The sequence below is a fragment of the Phalangium opilio genome, unplaced genomic scaffold (genome assembly GCF_054372755.1).
Source record: "Phalangium opilio isolate 3A_F unplaced genomic scaffold, DU_Popi_V2 ptg000011l_1, whole genome shotgun sequence".
Lineage (NCBI taxonomy): Eukaryota > Metazoa > Arthropoda > Arachnida > Opiliones > Phalangiidae > Phalangium > Phalangium opilio.
Window position 1 is genome coordinate 8,509,254 of NW_028324147.1, and position 24,984 is coordinate 8,534,237.

A 24,984-nucleotide genomic window follows, 5' to 3' on the forward strand; every position below is an offset into this window, starting at 1 on the left:
TTTGGGCGATTTTTAGTCAAAAATGTTCTATGACAGTGTCATAGAACATTTTCGATTCAAAATCGCCCAAAGAACATACCCCCTTAATTAATGCCTACCTTATCAGAAACACCCTGTATTATTCCCGGATAATAACAATTAGGATATTTTTTATAATAAAATAAATAACCTTAAATAATTAAAACTTAAATCTATGACCCAGATTCACTCTTAATTAAAAAAATTTATAATGAATTTTCTCACGCTTAAAATTCCACTTGAATAAATACACCCTAATTAGAATAAATATTTATTAGAAGGACCCGAGTTCGTATTGGTTTATAAAATCAACGAAAAGAAAAACTTTTTAAAAAACCCAGAACTTCTAAAACTTTTGCTTTCAAACGAAGTTGAATAAAAATTTAAAACTGATTAATTCCTAACAATTCGTCAATATTTAAATAAAATCTTTGGAAAAGTTCGTCTTTTTTTAAATTTAACTTTTGCAAATTCGAAACTTAACCCCTTCTCTAGACAAAACCAAAAAGAAATACTTCCGAATTTTTAATTATTAAATGCTAAAAGGAAATTTGGAGAATTCGAAAAAGAAGGGTGGGGTACAGAAAGCGGGTACGACCCCTAGGGGGTCGCCTCGGAACTCCGCATTAAGAAAAGTGAAAAATTCTTCAGTCCCAAAAACCAACCATTTATCGACATTAAATGATAGCGTAACTTAAACATAAATACAGTATAAACTGTACAGCACACAAAGCTAATGCGGGCCGCCTTTAACCGTGGTATTAACTCGAGATAAAAATCCTAATATCAATTTTATATATAAAAGAATACCATCCTATCCAAAGCTAACCCCGTATTAAATCAATTCGGTATAAGAAATCACTACACTCTGCCTTCTTTAACAGTACAAATTCAAGGTAAAAAAAAAAACCAAAAGAAGTTCAATCTATTCTTCGTAGCACGAGCTCTCATTCTTCTTCTATACGCAATTTGCTTTTAATTTTTGCCGCCAAATTCGTTCGCGTTAAATAAAGTAATAAACCCAAGGTCTTTTAATAATAATAATAACAAAATCGCTACAACCTTAACCCGGCCTTTGACTGTATTAACAGAAAAAAACCGTACAATCTCCCTTTGTTTTAAAGAATCTCGTGCCGTTTCTTTCATTCCTAGTCCGGGGAGATATCGTTCACGTTATTAAAAGGAATGAAGTCAAAAGGGGGATGAAAGATAAAACGGCAATGATAACCCAAATACCCCGGCCTTTTAACTCTATTCCTTCATTAACAGTGAACGAATTGACAAATATGGGGAGATGGGAAAATAGAGGAGAGAGAGAAGGAGAAAAAAATATAAAATGAAACGGGGGTATCTCACTGGTGTCGGGGAAAAAGAAGAGTTATGTCTGCGAAATGAATTGTTAATTGCCGTTAATTCCGAAACTCCCCTCTCACTACTACTTCTCCCCTTCCCTCCCTTCCCCCGCCCTTCACGGCAATCTCCCATCTCTGATCTTTGGAGCTAGCTTGGTCTCTCTTCATCCTCCAGCATCTTCCAGCTCAGCATCCTGGGATGGGATAAATTCGCCAGTGAGAGGGGTAAAAAGAATTGAAAATGGACGATATACCCCACTCCCTAATCGTCTAACCCCCCCCCCGATGGTCTCTACTTCTCCCTAGTCTAAGTATAACATAAAAAAGAATTAACGGCGGCGGTAGTACTTAACAAGATGGGTGACTGGAGTATAAGAGGTCAGCTTTATTTGGGGGGCTTAAAACTGGCTAGAAAAATATTCGGAATTAAACAGCGTTGCTACAGGTTTTATTTTTAGTAGCAAGGGTGCCTTTGCGTAGCCCGTCGGGAATTTTATTTTATTAGTTATCACGCCGCCATATTTAAAAATGACGGAAGCCTAAAAGCCATAAGGCCCGTTAATAGGATATTTGGAACCAGTGAACTAAAGATTAGGGAAATAGGTTGAAGCGTTGTTGTATAAAAAAGTTTTTTTTTTACATTTTTGGCCGTCATTTTGAAAAATGGCGGCGGATTGGAAAATCTTACTGAGGGCGTGCCTACTACTTAAAGAGTAACGTCCTTGCAAAATTTCAGATTGCAAGATAAAGCGGTTGGAGCAGGTTATTATCAGTCAGGTCTTTGACTTCAATAGATATGATTAAAATAATTTTCCTCAATAATTTTAATTTCGACTTTTACTTGTAAGGGTAAAGTCAGAATGTTGCGTGTTAAAATTACAGCCCTCGTGAAAAATAGTATTACGAATGTAAATTATAGAAACAATATGAAAATTCACGACTTTAATCGGCAAATTTTAAAATCCCCTGCATTTTCACCGTGATACCCCTATTTCTAGTAAACCCAAGAATTAATACTTGTTATTAAGAATATGGAGACTAAGACTCTAGTTAACGTTCAAGGTGGTTATATTTGAGGAATATTGACTATAAGCTATTTAATTTTCAGATAAACTAATCATTTCTAATAATTGAAATTTAATATAAAAAATACCCTCTTCAGTAGAACTATGTCTATTAACAAAAATTTTATATCAAAAATACCCTCTTTAGTAGAACTATGTCTATTAACAAAAATTTAACACTAAAATTTTCCTCTTTATTATAAAATTAAAATTCTTTACTTTGAAACTATAATCGAGGATATTACCATGATAAGCTTTCCTTATTCCAAGTAATGGAAAAACATTCTTGGTAAAAAAATAAACAAAAATTAGTTAAAAAAAGACCTCAATTTTTTCCTTCCCAATTTGAACTATCGAAATTTAAGTACAAATGAGAAATACTGTTCTCACGCCATTATGAGAAAGTGACGAAACTAAAACGAGGGCATTTTAACGTAATCGCGAGAGGGCGACAAAAAGTTGCGGATGGAAGAAGAGGGATTCTAAGAGGCTGCGACCGGAGAAATCCCTTCTTCCCCCTCACCCAAGCCCCCCCCCAATTCCCTCATCCCTTTAGTTTCAACTTTTTAACGAGGCGCCATTTGAGAAAAAGGGCCAAGGCACATGAGGAAGAAGCCTTTTTAAAAATATATCAGCAGACGACATCAAATAGTTCGACATTCGCTCGCCCCCAACGCCCCCCAAAACTTAAATCTTTCTTACTTCTTTTTTTTTTTTTTACTCATTCAAATCTGATGAACAGAATATAACCCCCTCTCGTCCCCCGGTTCTCCAACACTCTTTTTCAGCTTTTTTTAATCATCTAATTCGAAAGGGGCATTTCCCCTCGAAGCAGCAGCACCCCCTTTCTCCAATGAATGTTTAATTGCGAATAGTCAGACTCCCAATTCAACCCCCCCCCCTTCCCAAAACTACGTGTACAGAGTTTTTTTTTTTGCTAATAATTCTTTTAGTTTAATTATAGTTCATCCCATAGTGAGAGTTCAATTGTAGGTTTAGTAATATCAGTATTATAAATATATATTTATAGTAAATGTAGTTATATATTTGGACTAAAAAAGTGTACAATAGTTTTTGGTTCCTGTCTATGAATATCGCAATTTTAGCGGTGTCTAAGAAATAAATTTTAAGTCAGTTTTGTTGCTTTTTTAAATTAAAGTAGGTTGAATCAGGGGTGGATTTAATTTTAGAAGTAGGAATGGAGAACGGTTAGTATTTACTTCAGTCCGACTCATAGACCACCCAGTATAGAGCCCCTCCCTCCAACACGTAACGAAAATTTTAAATTATCTTATAGGCTCACTTAAACTATGTTTTGATGGCGTTGTTGATGGGGACGGCGAAAAATACGCAATTCCTTTTTACCTCTGTCGCTATGACCCGCCTCTTCTTTCATACCCCTCCCCCCCGTCCCGGGGAAGGGGGTCCGGGACTTTGACGCGCGAACACATTACTCTGTTCTCCATTCCTACTTATAAAATTAAACCTATCCCTGATCTTACAAAAACCCAAAATTTCCCATGATGTTTTTGTAAAAGCGCGTAAATATCATAAAGAATAGAAATTGGGACTACATTTTCTCGCCCTTAATACAGCCTTAATTACCTCTCTGTAATATTGCCTCAATAAGTAACTACGGATTAACTTATCTGAACTTATACAGTTAAAATAGCTCTGTAATAACCTCGGTTTCGTATACTTAATAATGCGAAGGTTTTAAAAAAATTGAAATTGGGGTAGGGGATAAATGAAAGGGCTAACAAAAACCATCTGCCCCCAAAAATCGGGGGCCATATCGTACGATCCCGCGTTAGATGTTTAATAAAAGAAATTAAAAATGATGGTAAAGTTTTTGTTACCACCTTATACCCCTTTCGAAAAATAGCACGCGCCTGCCTTTATCGACTTAATTTCAAAGGTGTTTTTTTAAGCTTTGTTGAGAAATGTGCTACATACCTTGCTCGCTGATATCATCGATTAATGAATGAATGAATGTGCCTTGCCTTTTCGTACGTATATTTTATAAAATCAGGGATTGCGTGCTGATTTTTTTTTCTTACGCGGCGGCAACGGCTGTCGTCTATCGGACCTAATAGTGGCAAAAACGTTTTGGAAGAATATCAAATTTTTGTTCCTTATTTAAAAAAATATAATAAAAGTTTGAAGTATTCAAATTATTTGCAATTAAGGAGTTAATGAACCGTCATGAAGCAGGATGTTTCTGATCAGTCTGCCAGACCATAAATTAAAGGCCGACTTCCAACGAAAAGGGTTCTAGCGAACTGAAAACCGAGCATCGAGAAAACAATGGCGCAACGGTGCCGATTTTAGAATCCCCGCTGGGGCAAAAGTTGGAAGCGTTCTAACTAACTGAAAGGGGTGGTATAAGTGGTTCTAGCGAACAGAATATAAAACAATAGAAATCCTTTTTCCTCCCAAATATTTGCTTTCCTCTGATGGAAATTCTCTATTGTTCATCTTCAGTTCGCTAGAACCACATAGCAAGGCTTTCAGTTAGCTAGAAGCCTTTTGCCCCAGCGGGGATTCGAAAATCGGCAAGGTCGCTAAGTCCATTGTTAGTCTCGATGCTCGGTTTTCAGTTCGCTAGAACCCTTTTCGTTGGAAGTCGGCCTTTAAGGGGGATGTTATTAGGGCTATTTTGAGTCGCAAATGCTCTGTGACATTTAATGTCCAACTCACTGTTTCCGAGTTATGATTTGAATATTTTAATGATCACCCCTTAAATTTAATTAACAGACTGAAAGACAATTATTTCTAATTTAATTAAGGGGTCTTCTCTAAAACACTCAAATCATAACTCTAAAACAGTGGCCCTTAGTGCAAAATATCATAGAACATTCTCGACTCAAAATCGACCAAAGAACATCCCCCTCTTAAATTTTGGCAAAATTATCAGAAACACCATGTGTACTTAGCCCGTTAGTCTGATTCTTGATATTATACATTTCCACGCTATTCTTAATTATCCTTGCATGTAAATTTTATGATTATTGGTACCGTATTTTCACTCTGAGCTTAATCATCCTTGTTTAACATACAATATTTAAAGCTCTATGCAATGCGTGGGATGCTACCATGAGTTAATAATATGTTAGCTCCCTATAAGTTACTCAGGCAATTCATTTTTATAATCCAGCGTTTTCTCCCGCGCCGCCGGCTTCCCAATTATATGCGACGCTCTGCGGCCGCCACGTGAACGAAAATCTTATTTACGCTTCTTTCCGGTTTTTCCCCGGAAGCGCGTGTAGTGGAAGCCAGCCAATGATATAGGAGCTATTTAAGCAGCCGAATATTTCGCTCAATAGCCTCGGTTAAGAAAACAGTTAAGAGATTAGTGGATCGGATTTAGCTCAGTTGTATAATTTTCTGGTTTCAAGTCACAATAAAAACTCTTATCTTTAGAATTCTTTATCAATATCGTTAATTTGCATTGAGTTCCTGCATTTATTTGTCTCAGTACTGACACAAACGCCATGATTTAATGCTAAATTGTTTAAACGTAAACATTCAAGACTAAAACACTCCCTTGGTGAAAAAGCAGCCGACGACTCGAGGTCAAGGAGCCGTACGAGCGGGATTTTTTTCAACAAGAGAGAGCGCAACATTCGGATTTTTTTCCCGCGCGGGCGAAATGAGAAGAAATCGCTGGATACATTACGCCTATGGAGCCTGAGTAACTTATAGGGAGCTAACATATTATTCACTCATGATGCTACTGATAACATAGTGGCAGACTACTGCGCATCAGGTCTCGTGTTTGAACCCCGACTTCGTAAATTTGTACATTATACTAGCATTAATCATATTTAGCAAGTTAAACGCTGTCAGAATTATTTTTAGTATATAATTATGACTGTTAGAACCTTTTTAAAGTAATTAACTAATTATCAGTGTCAAACTCGCATCGCTAAACTCAATTAGTACCTTGAAAAAATTCTAAAATATTTGCGGGTTTCTTGAGGCGTGAAAGCAATTCTCAGTCTGAATTTTTACTTACAATTAACACTTTAAATAATAATAACCTTTTCATTAACCATGCAGAGTAGATAAATAAAAACAATTTTAACGTGTTACTTTAATTCAATTAATTATAACTACGTAATTATCTATTTAATCGCCGTATGTTAACACTTCGTTAAAATTGTTTTTATTTAAAATTAACTTTGGCTAATTGGTGAGCCCGGGTTTGTAACCTTGATAATTTGTTATGATGATTAATGAGGAACAATTGTTTCATATTAAATGGCAAACATGGTTTAAAGATAACATCTTCCCTTAGTTCATCATCCCTTTAGGTCTAGATTCTACCATAAGTTCATAAGATGTGTTCCATAAGTTTGTATTGAATACGAACTGGAGCTTGTCATAAAGTGACGTAGGTCACAGATTCTCGTAAAGCAACGCTTGGTGAGGCGCTGTCAAAGGCTTAGTACAGACTAAATTGAAAGTTGGACTGTAAAACCGAGTGTAGTCAATTCTCGCCTCGTTCTCGAACTAGCTCTAGAAGCCTCTAGCATAACGAAGTATAGGAAGATATAAAATTAAGATTCTACTCATATCGAGAGCCGCTAGAGTTTAATAAATTTAGCATAAAACGTGTTAAGTACCCTTGACGTTCAGCACTTCAATTTCGATAAAACAAAATTTGACAAGAACTTGAAGGTGTTAAGCCTAAAATGAAAATCGTACAGCAACCGCGATTTTTTTGGCGCCAAAACCTATTCTGCAACTTTACAATCCATGACCCGTGGATATCGAGAAATTTAACTTGATTTCACATTTCGCAAGTTAGATGTCGCCACCACTAGCTAGTCTTCGGTTCCTGAAGGTCGGCATGGATGAAACGCGTAACATCGGTTCGGGATATCCCGAGAGGGAGTCTAGACTCAGTCTGATTGGAATTCGCGGGCCCCCTTTTCCCGTACTCTCTTTGCTCTACGGCGACTAGAATCACGGCCCCAACAAGCGAAGCTTCGAAAAAACACGTTCACGATGGGGAAGAGATGCTAAATTATTTCAAAGGGATACGTAAGCGCATTAACTATGTATTAAAAACTACCAATAGGCGCCGCTATATTAAGTACTTTCAATGAGATTTCGGCTCTGATTTTTCTCTCGTCAAACGTCAATCAAGAAAACTATTTCTATTGAACTTTTCATCAAAATTTTAAGCCTTTCATGGTAAATATTACGATATCTTCTAGATAAGCCTCTTTGACGCTAAACAGGGGTGGGAAAACACCGGCAACCACAGAGGCAAAGCTATTCGTGGTGGTTACCAGGACAACACAAACACACCTACAAGTATACATACGTAATAAATAATTTAAATACAAGTAATCCAATTAGCTTTGATCACTTGCCGTCGCTGAGTACTCAGAGAATTAAAACGCCTACAGCGCAGGCGCCGAAAAGCAAGATGGAAGGCTAAGTTTATCCATCTGATACTGCTCCTCCATAGACAATAACTAATAACCCAGAATAACGTCCGCGCATTTCAACAGATTTTTTTAATATTTAGTACACTGTTACCCTATGTCCTATAGACGGGTCTTGAGGCTTTTTTCTGACTCGATTTGCTGTCATCTTTTAAAATTGGCGGCATGAACAGTAAAAAACCTTTACGGAATAACGTCGGCGAGTTTCAAAGTATTTCGCTAATATTTAGTACAATGGTTATCTATATTCTATACACGGAAGAACGGACCTTGTGCCTTTTTGGGGTTCGATTTGCCGCCATCTTATAAAATGGCGGCCCGAGAACTAATAAAAATGTCCCGACGGGCTACTAGAGATAACATAAGTACACCAGCTAAGCTAATAGGCCTTGCCCGGTTGTTTTTAAGGCTCTGTAGAGTTTCCTATCTACACATTATAGCCAATTGTTTACACCTAAATTAGTTATGTGCATCATATTGTCGTTTCTTAAGAAGCATATGTTTTTTACAGCTTTTAAATCCAATAAATCTATTCTTATTAAAGAGTTATTCATGAAACTAGAATGTTACGAATCTAGAAAAGTATGTTCTTCAAAACAGTTACGTAAGGTTTGGTAACCGAGGTTTCTTGGTCAGTTCGCTTAAGTATCGCTTTAAAGCGGAATTGCGAAGGACATTCGTGTCTGACGCGTTGGGCTCGCTTCGTTCCATTTATTTCACGAACTTTTTTACCGAGTTGAAAAAAAAAAACAAAAAAAAAAAAGAAAAACAGCTCTCCTTGAGAAAAGGGTTAGGGAAAGAACTGTCTAACAAGAGCAACTTACACTACGCTTATATTTTGCATTCCGGAACAAACGGTATCGTTATTTTTTTTGGTAAAAGATGGGTTATTTTTCCCCATTTTAATTAATTAAAAAACGGGGCAATTTTTAAAAATACAAAATTAAGGTATTATGAATGAATTTTTTAGCTTTCTTCGAAGCGAAACAAATATTATTTTATATAATATAGTTAAGTTGTCGACCTTTGAAATTTTAATGGTTTAAGGGTGTTTCGAGTTACCCAGCGTGTAAATTCGGAGCGAGCAATTTGAAGGTTTTGAAATTAAAAAAAAACCTGTCTAAAGGGTGTGTCCACACCTTACGGATCAGTATTATTATTATGAATTCTAAGATAGTTTAAAATTACTCTCAATGTACGTGGTTAAAAAATGCCCAATTTAAATAATATCAAAAGTTTATAACACTAATCGTCATAGTTTGAAGTGTGGGAATGAATAATAGGACGAATTTCATGTGTTCAAAAATGCATTGTTGTATTTTGGTATGGGGAAACGGGGAACAGGATATGTTATTGACATAACCCATAATTGCAATTAACTTAGCAGAACAATTCATGTAGAGAAGCCAACATGAAGGCGAGAGGCTGTCCTGTTTGGTTATTTTCCTCGCTCCTAAAGACAACGCCAGATGGAGCCCGAGTTCGTTACACGCGGAAGGCTTAGCCAACTCGCACTGCCTCTAGTGGTGCTTCTTGGCGCCAGGGAAATAACCCAAGAAGGTGAACTCCCCCGCCCCTGTTGTCTTTGCTTCTCAACAGAAATTAATGGAATGGTCTATTGGTAACTTATTTTGCATGCAAAAACTTATTAATGTGTGGCCTTTGACCTCCAATAACTCGACCTCTTAAAGATGGCATCACTGAGAGAGTGATATAGTTTTAGGCTGCTCTTTCCTTCAAAATGGTGAAGAATTATACAGAGTTTAACACCAGTGTGTGAAGTTGTCCTATAGGCTAAATGGGGGTATTACGGTAAGGATGATAGTCCGATGGTAACAGCTAAAGGGTTCACTTTTGTTTCCCTTCAAATTGGGTCAAGTTTGAACGATACTCGGAAAAGTTTGAAGACTTTATTACGCCAAGACGGCAACCTGGCCATTATGCTTATGGTGCGACAGTTTAGGTAAGGTTCGATTGGTGTTAGGCAAGGTTTGGGGTTAGTCTTATAGCAAGGTTCAATGGGGATTCGGTTGCAATTATGCAGCCCTATCTACACCCTTTATTACTCCAAGAGGGCAACATGGCCATAATGTTTATGGTGTCACAGTTTAGGTAAGGTTCAATTAGGTTAGGTTAGGCTTGGCAATGTTCAACGGGGATTCAGTTGCCGTCTTCTAGACCCTGTCACTACACCCTGAGAACGTCCAAAGATGGAAGAGCTGTATGAGCTCTTGTAAACCTAAGATGACTTATACTGGTTCTCGTTTACCATGACCTTCTAGCAAAACATGAAAAACAACCAAATGAAAAGCATATAATTACCTGTTGACACATAAAGCAAGCAATTAAAGCACCATAATTAACACCAGGTAATCCTTAAGGGTATGAAACGCGGCACAACAGTAAAATCCCGTAAATTAAATCACAGTTCGACTTAACCAACTCAACTCCATTTTAGGCAGGTAATAACTAAGGTAAAAAAAGCAAACCTATCGGCGATTAAAATTTCTCAGCCCGGCCCGCAGTCTATTCTTATCTAGTAGGGAGGGGGTGGAACACCAGGGGGTGCTAGTAAGCCATAGCGAAGGTCAACTCGATGATTGGCTTAAACAAAACACCCGAGAAAATTAAGAGTTATATTACAGAACAGAATGGGTTATTTTTTTAAGCTTCGTGTTTGAATCATTAGAGGGAGCCCCACACGGTCGTTTTTTTTTTTTTTTTTTGCCCGAGTCGCCCCCTAAACGTGACCATCGTTTAAACTTTTAAAAGGGGATAAATTATTTAACCCGCTTTTTTTAAGCCGCCACGGAGATTGTGGACTTTGATAACATTAAAAAAAAAAAAGATTGCTGCATTTTTTAGGCGTTTACCGATTCGTCACAAACCGCGTACAGAAATTTAAAAAATCCGGTTTTGCATGAATTCTAAGGTTAATTTCAATATGGAATGAAAATTGTTTGAAATTATATCTCCGTACTGGTATTATGTATTTAAAAAATTAATCAGCGATTAGAAGTGAATATTATTGGAGTATCTGTAGGCATTGTAGCGATAATAGGCCAAAAATGACGGCAAAGACCTATTTTGTTTTTTTGAGAAAATAATTGGAGAATGAATCATGTTTCCGCTCATTTACTACAAGTCTCCAACTGGTTCTATGAATTAAATGAACCATGGAGGCCTAAACCGATTGCTTACAATAGCACCACGTATCGCCAATAAGAGGAAACATGATGGGTCCTCAACTTTTTATTCTTTTTCCCAAAAATATTATTTTGTCGTACTATTGGCTTATAGATGCTAAAGTGGGGTTTATGGGCGATTTGAGTCGAAAAAGTTCTATAACATTTTAAGGATGACCCTTAAAAATTAGGTAAGAAACTGAATACAATTTAATTCAAATTAAGGAGTCATACATAAAACCCTCCAAAAAAACCTTGTAAACTGAGACCTTTAGGTCAAAATTTCATAGAATATTTTCGACTCAAAATGGTTCAGAGAACCCATCACAGTATTTCCAGAGTATCACCATTTTGGAACACCCTGACCCTGTATAGTTAGTTCTAAAGACAAAATCTTACAACAATAACATTGTCAAGGGGTCATCCATAAAACCCTATACACAAAATAACTTTTAAACAGTGACCCTTACGGCAAATTGTCATAGAACATTTTCGACTCAAAATGGTTCATAGAACCCATAACAGTACTTCAGGCCTATCAAAATTTTTGGAAGTACCCTGTAGACATAAAATCTTACAACAAAAACATTTTGTAAATGATACCAGCATAACGTAACAGATAGCTCGTTGGTTTCTAAGTCAAATATTGTACATACGAGAGTCAATCCAACCTTGATAAGTTACGAACTACTTTTTCTCAAGGAGGTTTTGCATTTTGTACAATAACGCGAAGCCCTTTAACGCGCTGTATTTTCCCACTGGGAATGACAGTACCTATAACGTATTAAGGGAGGAGGTTTGGAATATATTGGACCCCACGGTAATTACGTGACGTATGATGATCGATGGGGCCAATCTTCCCTTTCTTTTAGCGTCTTATTCTTTCTTCCTCGTTTTCATCATACCTCCGAACTGCCTCCGTTGTATAACGGCTGCGCTACCTTACGCGAGGGCGTATCATGATTGGTCACTTTATTCTTTATAAAAAAGATTCAGTTATTCAACCCGAATAAACACTAGTAGTTTCCAGACATCATGATTTGCAACATTACGTATTTCGATGATGAAGAAGAAGGGTCTACTTGACAACGTTGTTAACATACAAGAAAGACAGTAATGGCCCTCAAAATCCCATAACGGAGACTTTTAGCGATGAAACTTGAGTTTCGGGTAAGGGATTGTAATGGCTTTGGCTTTTTTAGAAATGTCTGCTAAATTTTTTTTTTTTCAATTGAACTGTTCAGAATAACTAAATTATTTTTTGATTGAGTTTTAAGGGAATTTTTATTAATTGGTTTTTAAATGGAATATGTATTGTTTAGTTATTTTTAAATGGAATATGTATTGTTTAGTTATTTTTAAACTGAAGTTTGTTAATTATGATTTAATTTGTTTGAATATAGTTAATTGCTTTTTAAATTTAAGATCGTTAATTTACTTTTAATTTGGATATTGTTAATATATTTTTAATTTGAATATTATTAATTTATTTTTAATTTGAATATTGTTAATTCATTTTTAAATGGAAGATTGTTGATTAATGTTAAAAGAGGATGATATTACTTTATTTCTAAAGTGAAGAGTCTTGGAACATTTTTAAATTCAGCATTGTTAATTTAACATTAAAGGAAAAATCGTTTTTTTTCAAATATTACATTTTTAAGTTTAAAATAATTTATTATTTATTCGAATATAATTTCAAATTATTTATTTTTAAATTATATTCGAATAAATAATTTTAAATTATATTCGAATAAATAATTTTACAAAACTTTAAATTTAAAATTATTTATTCAACTTTAAATTTAAAATTATTTATTCAACTTTAAATTTAAAATTATTCGCTCAACTTTAAATTTAAAATTATGAATTCAACTTTAAATTTAAAATTATTCACTCAACTTTAAATTTAAAATTATGAATTCAACTTTAAATTTAAAATTATGAATTCAACTTTAAATTTAAAATTATTCACTCAACTTTAAATTTAAAATTATGAATTCAACTTTAAATTTAAAATTATGAATTCAACTTTAAATTTAAAATTATGAATTCAACTTTAAATTTAAAATTATGAATTCAACTTTAAATTTAAAATTATGAATTCAACTTTAAATTTAAAATTATGAATTCAACTTTAAATTTAAAATTATGAATTCAACTTTAAATTTAAAATTATGAATTCAACTTTAAATTTAAAATTATTTATTCAACTTTAAATTTAAAATTATTTATTCAACTTTAAATTTAAAATTATTTATTCAACTTTAAATATATATATATATTTAAATATAAATTCAATATTAAATGTAAGAGTGCTGCCTAATTTTAAAAGAAAACATCATACATATTATTTGTAATTGAACACAATTAATTAATTTAAAAACAAGTAAATATTATTAAATACCGCCACCAGCGTCTACAAATTCTCAGAACCATACATTTTCGTAATATAATTTTTCCCAAAAATAGTTAATTGTTTATTTCCCCCTAAAAGAGCAATTTGTCCTCTTTTAATCGAACAACAGCGTTTTAATTGTTGGAGTTACTTCATACGATATAAACAGCGTAACGTTTTCATTTCCCGAGTGGCCCTTTGCCTCTTGAATTAATGAACAAAACGGCTGTCAAGGTGTATACAACCTCATCTCCTCCCACATGCACTCAAAAGCAACTCACCTCACCTCTTTTATTCGAACTTAATTCCAAAACGTATTAAATCCAACCCAATTACATCAGAACCCATTTCAAAACATTATCCTTTCCCTCATTACAAATTCACTACCACCTTTCTCTTCTCAAACAAATCGCGTCTGTTGTTAAAACGGTGTTAGAAGGGTTGGCTTTCCCGGCCATACAAGAGTGTTTCACAACAGCGACCTTCTCCTACATCGACAACCCACCCTTATCACCTGTCAGCGCAACCCAAAGCCACGACACCCAAGTATCTCTTGTACCCCAATGTAAACTCGAGTTGTGTATACACATGGAGTGTGTTCACCCTTCTTGTATAAAGGTGAGCTAGGGATGATTTCTGCGGCGGCGTTTTTAACGAGGGGTGAAAGAACCCCCATTGCGTCTACTTGGTCAATTTATCTCTGGTGCCCCCAGTGTGCCCCAAGGGTCGGTTTTGTTGCTAATAATAGTCATTGTATAGCCAAGAGGCGAGTGATTATTGGAGGGAGATGGTAGGGGGGTACTCGATGCGCTAGGCGCTCGGCGCTCGACCTTAGCGTTGGGGGATTTTAACCCACGATTCTCTCTCTCTCACTCTTGTCTCAACCCTTTCATTCTAATTTAGTTAAACAAGAGAAATTGGTGGAAGGGGGTAACTGCCCCTCGATTTATACCTCGTTAACTTGGAATGGCCGTAATCGGTTATCGCACGCATTTGGTGGTCAAATAATATCAAAACATTAAGTAGTAATTTGTTAAGGCCACTGGATCACTGGTCTTTTCATTAAATTCAAATTAAATAAGTCCATATGTGATATTAAAAAATGCACGATGTTTTACTATGAAATTAAGACCGGCTTTTTGCAACCGTTATGAGTAAAAAATTAGTTGATTTCTGCATTAGTACTACATCACAAATGTCACATTGATAAAAATAGAAACTAGACATGGGTTCACGCGCTCTGTCACACGTGAAATATAAGTTTTGGGGTTCTCAACTTCTTTGGCTCCTAACATCTCTTATTGCAAAATAATTAGCATCAAATTATTCTTAAAAACGAGGACTACTGTGCCAACCGCCATTGGTTTAGTGGCGTCTGCTAGCCAGAATCCCTTACTCCTACGGAATTGGTTAAACCAATCCCGCGCGGGTTCTGGCTAGCAGACGCCTCTAAATATGGCGAGGTATAGTCAGCGTTTTTTAGACCAATTAAATACTGATTTCTTTGTAATAAGAGATCATTAATTTATGTTAATATTTTCACGCAACGAAAATTTTAATTATCTTATTGGCTCACTTAAACTACGTTTTGATGACGTTGCTGACGGGGACGGCTAAAAATACGTAATCCCTTTTCAACTCTGTCGCTATGACCCGCCTCTTCTTTCATACCCCTCCGTCCCGTGGAAGGGGGTCCGGGACTTTGACGCGCGCCCAGATTACTCTGTTCTCCATTCCTGCTTCTAAAATTAAATCTATCCCTGGTATCCCTGCCTGCACCTTTCATTTAACCATTTACGTTTTTAAACACTGACTCCAGTAACTTTCTAATGATTTCATAGGTCACCGATTTTGAATTAATTGAAAAACATGTTTTCTTTCGCGCATTTTAGTTTGAGCTTTCTGGGCGTAAAATTTAGTAAGTCACCCTTCACTTAATTAGTTTTTAATTAGAAATTAAACTCGACGTCAATTATATAGTACTTAAGACAATGATACTCGGGCTCTGTTTGTTTCTCAAATATTCTCCGTATAACATAAATAACTTCCTGCATGGCTCCGTGAAAACTAAACGGTTCCAAATGAAAAACAATGGTTTGTTTTTAAACTCTTGGGAACGTAAGATTTGTTTACACGTAAGCCGTAGCAAATTACGATCAACAAAATAAAAAGAAAGGCAATAATAACATTTTCTGGTTTCATTCATGACTCACTGCCCGAGAGAGTTAAGCTGACTTTTTTCGTGTGACTGATCCCTGGTTCTTGACGTATAAGCTGGCCATTCGCCAAATTACGAGAATGCGAGCGAGGTCGACACCCTAATACGCCAAAACCACACTTTTATAATCTCTTTTCCAGGCAACTATCATTTGTCTAAGCCATCCTGAAACCGAAACTAATCAAATGGACGTTTAACCCCAACGTTTGCTTGCTTGCCCATGCAAGTCAATAAACTCCCGATTTCAAAACAACATGCATGGAAGATGTAAAGTCATATTTGTCGACTAATTGAAAAAATTTCGAAACTATGGAAAGATAAAAGTCGTATTTTTCGACTAATCGATAAAATTTCGAAACTATGGAAAGATAAAAGTCGTATTTTTTTCGACTAATCGATTAAATTTCGAAACTATGGAAAGATTAAAGTCGTATTTTTCGAATCGATAAAATTTCGAAACTATGGAAAGATGAAAGTCGTATTTTTCGACTAACCGATTAAGTTTCGAAACTATGGAAGATGTAACCACATTTTTCGATTAATCGATAAAACTACGTAAAAAATCTCAAAAAAAAATGGATTTTACTTTGAAAAGAGGAACTTCTCGATAAAAAGAGCTAAATTTTGATAAATTTGATTCTAAAATATACGAAAACTTCGACAAGTCAAAAATAAGACAAAAAACCCGTATTTTTCGACTAATCGATTAAATTTCGATACTATGGAATATGAGAAGTCGTATTTTTCGATAAAACTACGTAAAAAATCTCAAAAAATAACAAATTGGATCTTCTCGATAATAGAGCTAAATTTTGAAAAATTTGATTCAAAAATATACGAAAACTTCGACAAGTCAAAAATACATGACATTATAGGACCTTTCATGAAATTATATCATAATATAGGACAGGTTCAAAGATTAGGACTTTATAGGAATCATGGGACCGCTGGGCTCCCTGCGTCACACAGTCCTATCTCTTAAGTTACCTCGGTTTTCACAACCATGATATTAGAAGTCGTCAGCTCAGATCATACAATTTAGACCATACCAATATTGACGTCCCGGTAGCTCCTCCCCTCTCAGTACCACTCTATAGCCATCCTGTTACAGGTATTTTTGGCTCCCACGTGGTTTATTCAATTTTATTTCTTTTTACGCAACATCAATAAGGTAGTAAACAAGGCGTAAACAAAAGAACCAATGCCAATAAACAAAAAAAGAAAAAAGTTAAAATAACGTTATCATTTCACGAAAAAGTCGAATCATTTCACGCCAAAAATTTGGCATCCTTCGAAATCTTCCTCTTTGATTGAAATTTTTTTAAATCCCTCGAAAAATTCTTTTTTTAGAAAACGTATCCTTGGTTGGTTGGTGTACGCGGGGGACGCGATACATCAGAGTGACGCTAAGGGAGATGAAGTCAGAACACCCTGAGGAAGGGGTGCTGGCAAGAAGCCAAGTCTTAGCTCACATCCTGCGATAAAAGAAAGCGACCGACAGTATAGCGCGCATCACCAGAGAGAGCCAAGTGGATGCACTGTCAAGAACCAGAAGAGGAACATTTTTTACCGCCAAGTCCCGTTCGAGATGTTCCGGTTAATGAAAGAATAGACCGTGGAAGGATTTCTTTGAAAGTAACCACCCACTACCAAGAGTAGATCAAAAAGGGGTACAGCCGAATCCTCAACAGTTCCTCTTGGCCGGAAAAATTCTAAAACATAGCGCCTCTATTGAGGCAAATTAGAACTATCAGGGTACGTGACTGTGCGGCCTTAGTTCTTACAGAGGAGAGATATTCAGTGCTCGAAAATTTATACTGTTTATATTACTACTTTCATAAAAATATCAATCCGCAAAAATCGGCCATGTATTAAAGGTTTAAACAATTGTGACGGAGGCGAACCACTAACCAATAAACCTGTAAAGTTCGTCCTATTCTAGACCTGAAGCATTTTATTAGCTTTATGTTTGATCCCTAAAACGCATCGTTTTATTGAATTTGAAAGTTTTAAAAAATCAGTTTCTACAAAAAAAAAACAACATCATACATTTCTCGTACGAGTGGGACCAATCAGTGAGCAGGTATAAGAAGGAAAATTAAAGAGGGATAGTAACTATAACGGCACAGCCCGATCTCTCTCTCACGCGCAACTACCTCGGCGCACAGTCTAGAAGCCAGACGTCACGTGATCCGTACTGGCAGTAAAAAAACCTCTCTGATGTTTTTCCTCTCTGTTGCGCCGATAGCGCATGTGCGAAACTCAGATACCGAGTCGTTTTGAACGGGGGGTGGGAAGAGCTGACGGAGAATTTGGTCTCTCCGCTGACCCTCCTTCTTATATTTGCTCACTGGTCCAATGGCTATTTTGTGTTTAGTGTCTACAAAGACAGGGAACACTCTTAAAATACTCGAGCAGCATAGCTATTAGCAAATAAATAAACCTTTATTTATGTAGAGAAATAATGGTATATCCGTGAGCCTACACATAGTTTAAAATCAGGGCTACAATCCCAAGCCGCTGTAAAATTTCCTCAATAAAGAACTGCGTACTAACCGTACTACAACAACCCAACTCACTTATTATACTGCAAAAAAACTCCGGTTTGATATACTCTTGCAGTTACTTCAGACTTCAACGTTAGTTAACCGGGTGTAACGCGAATAGGCTTGATGATAAGAAATCTCTTCGTTTCATCTGGATAATTCCATGGAATTTAAACCCAATGATGGGGTATATCCAAACTCTATCACATAAGCACAGTACCATGGGAAGGCGTGGGTTATTGAGGCTGGGACGATGAAGCATTCGTTTGGGAAGGCTTGTCCAAAAAAAGCACAAGAGTGAATAAGAAGGGGGGAGGCTTGGATTGGATTGGAGGGAGAAAAGGAAGCTCAAGATGAGGATGGGAACTGGGTTGAGGATGTGAGACCATTGATGACACTTAGGCCGCACGAAGCGATTAACACTTTTACGACGACACTATCTACCAATATGAGTAAAATATACAACTGGTGCAGAACGACAAAGGCAACGACAATAAACTTTATTTCAAGTCATGGCTTCATCGTTTAACGGTATGCTATCGGCTCACTAAGGTGGGCGGGGTTGCCATGTATCAGGGAAAACCTGCGAAAGCCAGGGGTTTCAATATGGGCTAAAAAGGCTAGGGAATTGCAAAAAAACGTCAGGGAAAGTCAGGGAATTTCAATACTGGCCAGAAAAGGTCGGGGGAAAGTCAGGGAATTGCAAAATTGGCCAAAAAAGTTCTAGGAATTGCATAATTGGCCAAAAAAGGTCAGGGAATTGCATAATTGGTCAAAAAGGTCAGGGAATTGCATCATTGGCCAAAAAAGGTCAGGGAATTGCAGAATTGGTCAAAAAGGTCTGAGAATTGCAAAATTGGCCAAAAAAAGGTCAGGGAATTGCAGAATTGGTCAAAAAGGTCTGAGAATTGCAAAATTGGCCAAAAAAAGGTCAGGGAATTGCAGAATTGGTCAAAAAGGTCTGAGAATTGCAAAATTGGCCAAAAAAAGGTCAGGGAATTGCAGAATTGGTCAAAAAGGTCTGAGAATTGCAAAATTGGCCAAGAAGGTCAGGGAATTGCAAAATTTACCAAAAACGTCTGGGAAAAGTCTGAGTGTTGGCAAATTTCCCAAAAGAGAGAAGTGCAAATTAAATTAAACCACTGGTTAAAACTGGTTTAAACCAATCCCATTTCAAACAGGGTCGTAACCCTGAAACAATCACGCTTATGGTGACAATAAAACTATTGGTTTTGGACTTAGGGGTCACAAAGGTCAACAAACAGTCGAAACACGTGATTTCCAAAAAAATAACCCTACAAAATACAGCATCATCCTTTGCTAAGTGAACTTCAATAAATCAACACGAAGTAAATCTAATATAAACGCTACTGGGAAACTAGTAATGTTATTATTAATCACCCAATTTTTCGATAAGCTGAGAAATACCAAATTTTCTAAATGCTAGAGGGGTCCTTCCTTTTTTTAGCAAATCAACCACTAGATATCGATCACAGCAAGGTATATATATACCTTGAATGTATCTACGTTGAAAATCCAAGGGAAGTATGTAACGTTCGTGGAATTCTGTCACGGACCGAAAGTAGGGTGACGTTATCAAGATGGTGACCTATAGATGTTGGGGGTCATATTCGAGATAGAGGAACTGGCGGGTGCATAGACGACGTATTCCGAAACGGGACACCACGCATGCATGCACCATCCTATCTTTATTATAAATTCAACCGCCAAGAAACTGTCAAAAGCGCGTATCTCCCCGTGCCTCGGAGCTCAAGAAAAATCCAAACCAACTCAAGGACGTCAAAGTGTAAAAGGACCAGTTTACATTAGTTTAGTTATCGTTCACGAACGCCTCTGTCAAAATGCCGTGTAAATTGATCTACACGTACGCGTTGACGTTTTGACGTAGTTATCGTTTTAGACGTAGGTGTATAAAGGGTGTTACTGATAAGTCTGCCATAAATTAAGGGGGATGTTCTTTGGGAAATCGATTTTGAGTCGAAAATGTAATTTCTACTAGCTGTTACCCGCGGCGTTGCTCGCGTGTAATAAGAACTTCCATCAAAATGATATAAAGAATGGGTAGATTTTACTGATGACTAATATTTTTGTTGCACCCTAGGACCGAAGGCACTCGGCGTTGCCCGTCAGCCCGTGGGGGAATTTTTTATTACTTTTCGTGCGGACATTATTCCATAAAGAAGGGTTTTTAATTTCTGGCCGCCATTTAAAAAGATGGCAACAAATCTAACCCGAAAGACCATTCAGCCCGTCTATAGCTTAAAGGAAACCAGTGTACTAAATATTTGTGAAATCGGTTGAAACGCGCGGACTTTGTTGCATAGAGATGATTTTTTTACATTACTAGGCGCCATATATTAAGATGGCGGCGGGTTGGAAAAATCTTTCTTATTACGCGCCTACTACTTATGAGTAACGTTCCTGCATATTTTCAGCCTTCTAGGGCAAGCGGTTGAGGCTGGGCGTTGATAATCACTCAGTCTGTCAGTCAGTCAGTCAGGACTTTGATTTATATAAATATACTGTAGATAGATGACATTTTGCAGCCCGGACCACCGTTTTTAAGATAAGCTTAGAGTATTTTACAGATGACCCCTTAAATTTAATTAAGACACTGAAAGACAACTATTTCTAGTTTAATTAAGGGGTCATCCGTAAAACACTCAAATTATATCTCGAAAACAGTGGCCCTTGGGACAAAATGTCATAGATGTTACATTTTCGACTCAAATTCGCTCAAAGAACATCGCCCTTAATTTATGGCAGACTTATCAGAAACACCCTGTATATTGAACGCTCCGATTTCTTTTTTTATATCCCGAATATTATCAGATTCACGATGCGTGGAATTCTCTAGTATATTCATTACTCCTACGCCATAAAACAAGAATTCTGGTTTTTCCGTTTCGAGAAAAAGAGTCACGTGACCTTGAGCAACCAACGCGAGCTATGGTTCTATACAATTCATCCCCGGGTCGGAGTTATTTAACAATATTTAAGTATATAGTCATGCAGAAGAGCAGTGAGAGAGGGGGGGGAGGAGGTTGTTGGGCTGGGTGAGAGTCGATGGCGAAAATCCGGTGGTAAGTCGACACCAGTATAGTGCAGCCGCGCCAACCGGCTGTTACCACTCGTCACAAGAACCATCATCACGCATCCTCGACCCGAATGACTATGATGACAAAATAGAAGACGCCAACGCACTCTCTCAGTTCCACCCATCAACCCCTTCCATACGAAGCCCACATGTCTCATCCAATCACTTTGCGTGATTGTCAACCGATTAAAGACGCAGTCATCACGTGATCAAAGGGTTCAAAGTATTTTAGACTCGGTCACCAATATGTTCGTTCATTTTCTTGACTTTTTCTGTATTGAACTTTCAAGGAAGTCTTTTTTCCTTGATTTTTTAAAGATCTTTTACAATAAACTAGTAGCAAAGGCACCCGGCGTTGCCCGTCAGCCCGTCGGGACATTTTTATTAGTTTTCGAGCCGCCATTTTTAAAGATGGCGGCAAAAATCCAAGCCCAAAAACCATAAGGCTATAGGATTATTAAATAGCTACCTCGACATCATAGGAACCCGCAGTTAAAATGGGAATTTTGCTAAATAGAAAAATCAACGTTCCCGAATAATTTACTCCAATGCAGATGATATATCAAAGCCTAACAATTGTAAGAGAATAGGACGCCAGTATATCTCCAACCGGTCTATGCGACCCCCATTTCCACCCCCCTGGTTGGAGGACCGAACTTGATCTCCACTAAAAATTTCTTTAGTCGCTAGATGGCGGTCGATTGTCTTTTGATGTAACTAAGAGGAAAATACACGGAGGTAAAACTTTGCCATCCATCTTGCTTTTTGGGACTCTAGGCTTTTGTATCATGAGAGTGCGCAGAGACGGCAATGTATCAACCCCCTTGTACGTCCCAATACCGAGGGTTGCCTACCCCTTTTGTACGTCGAAAAGGTCTTTAAGATCTCCAAGGGTACAGCGGATCTTCCTTAACCCGTTCTTCGTTCGTGTATCCGATCTCCACTAATTAACAAACAAACGAAACTCCGTTCCTATAACCTACGTTGAGATACAATAAGGCCACACGTAGATAAAAAATTATTTCTAGGCATTTCACAAATGAAAATGACTTTTTCAACGGGGACTTTCTTCCTTAACCCTTAACTATAGTTTTTCTTGTATTCGATTGCCACTAATTAACAAACACACGAAACTCCGTTCCTATAACCTAGGTAGAGATACAATAATGGCACACGTAGATAAAAAATTATTTCTAGGCATTTCACTAATGAAAATGAGTTTTTCAAGGGGGACTTTCTTACTTAAAGGGGATATAGGGTATCTGGCAATTAAAACAAACGGCGTCGTCAGGAATCATTGGCCCCTGAACGACGCCTCCTCGATCGTCGTTTAATAGGGCTGGGGGGATAGTGCCCCCCTCAGGAAACTGAGACACAGCCAGCCGCTGCTGGCCCCTATATACAGGAAGATTACGGAAAAGCGCGGGTAAAAGTCATTTCCGATGATTGACGAGTCCCGTTTCCCCTAAAATATCATTGCTAAACCTCCTGGGGAAGACCCCTTGAAAAAAAAAAAAAGGATCGAGCTCATTCAGCTCATTCACAACACTGGTATTTAAGTTGGGTCACGTGGAATTGTTGGCCATTTTGTTTACAAATTACACGTTATTTTTTAGGAATAAAAAATATTTTAAAGGGTTTGAAGAAGATCGAAAACTTTAGTATAATTTAAATTAAATGGGAACATGATAGAAGTTTTCCTTAAAATAATTAAAATAACAATTATGGTAATTTTTAGGCTCTTTAAAAAAGAATTTTAAAAAAATCTACGATAAAACCATTAAGTACTTAAGTATGGGAAAGTTATTGAAAAATACGACTTTTGCTTTCTTAAAACTATGAAAATGGGTTTGGGTTGCAAATATGTACTATTTTTAAAATAAACTGAATTAAATTAAAAAATAAAAAGAGGCAATAATTAATTAAAAATAATAGATGAAATAAAAATAAAGAAAAAATAACAAAAATAAATTAAAAAATCATAAAAATAAATAAAAAAAAAACATAAAAATAAATATAAAATTAATTAAAACATAAAAAAATCAATTAAGAAACAAAAAGCTAATAAAAAATTAATTAAGAAACAAAAAGCTAATAAAAAATTAATTAAAAATAAGTAAATAAATAAATACTTAAAAAAATAATCAAAAAATTAATTATAAAGTAATTAAATAAATAAATAAATAAATATTTAAAAAATAATCAAAAAATTAATTATAAAGTAATTAAATAAATAAATAAATATTTAAAAAATAATCAAAAAATTAATTATAAAGTAATTAAATAAATAAATAAATAAATAAATAAATATTTAAAAAAATAATCAAAAAATTAATTATAAAGTAATTAAATAAATAAATAAAAAAATTAATTATAAAATCCAAAAAATAAACAAAAAATTAAATTATATAAATAAAAATAAATAACGAAACGAATATTAAATTCAATAAAAATTAACTTAAAAATTAAACCAAAATATTATTTGAAAGACTAAAATATCAAATACAGATTAGCCCCAAAGTCAGTTATTGACGAAAAACTGGATTGGAGTCCACGTAGTGACGAAGGCGAGGTAACGCGTTATACAGATTGATTAAAATTAGCATAAAAGCGATGGTACAATGTAAAGAGAGATTGATGGATCAGCTGATGGAATAAGGAAGCGGGGCTGAAAATCCCAAAGACAAATGTTCCGCTTTCAAAAAAGAAAAAAACCTCTCTATTAAGACGCCTTTCCACTCCCACCTTCGTGTTGACCGTAAAGATTAGCGCATCCCACCATCCCCCCGCCGGCAACAAGAAACAGGATATTACGTAGTCATTAAACGGCCAACCTAGCCTTGATCGATGTCCATACAAATTCACGCAAAAATAAACGTAAAATGATGCGGATAAAAAGAAAAACGTTGCGCCCGAAACTACCGACTAAAGCGTGTCTAAATCCTCTGCTCCAGAGATTTAACAGGATGTTTAATCACCCACTCCCATTCCAATAAATGTATAAAGAACCAAATATCGCCTGGATTATCTAATTACCTTAAAACTGTCACCATGCTACCATTCTATCATGTCAAATATGGCGCTAGTTACCCATAAAACAATATCATGATAAAAATTATTACGCAGCTATTACATCGAACTGTTGCTGTTGTTACCGTCGTTGCAGCGGAACTTTCTGTGTAGCAAATGGCAGTCGCGAACTACAGATTTTTCCCACCAGAATGTGACATCGTTATGACATCATCATTCAAGCCGCGTTTACACTAGACACCTTGAAATCGTTTTGTAAAGAACGAAATGCAAACTTCGCTGCTCTTTCACGAGAAAATGCCTTCAATTTTTTGAAAAATCAATAAGGACTTTCCAAAACAGTTCAATAGGTCTAGTGAAAACGCAGCTTCAGTCAAACGATGGTCTGTTTTCCCATTTTATTATCAGATTTAGAAATAATTTCAATTTTCAAATATCAAAATTAACTTATTGAGCTCAATTTTCACATTGAAAACTATTAGTCGAAATTAAACTAGTACTATATCAGTAATCAGTATGTGGCACTATACATAGTTTCAGACTAGGAGAATTGATACCATTTACACCAGAAGGCCAGGCTACTTGGAGGCCAAAAT

At 36.2% G+C, this 24,984-nt stretch overlaps 1 protein-coding gene across 6 annotated transcripts in view; it reads right to left on the bottom strand.

The window, feature by feature from the left end:
* The window catches only part of LOC149710210 (zinc finger protein rotund-like), a 411,108-nt gene that overhangs the window by 343,822 nt on the left and 42,302 nt on the right, over positions 1 to 24,984 (bottom strand). Inside the window, exon 2 of one of the 6 annotated variants that reach the window (XM_089860326.1) lies at positions 4,391 to 4,523. The exons of the other annotated variants lie outside the window; for them this stretch is intronic. The gene's annotated coding sequence lies outside the window, so the exon portion shown is untranslated. The remainder of the gene's footprint in view (positions 1 to 4,390; positions 4,524 to 24,984) is intronic. 6 annotated transcript variants of the gene reach the window in all.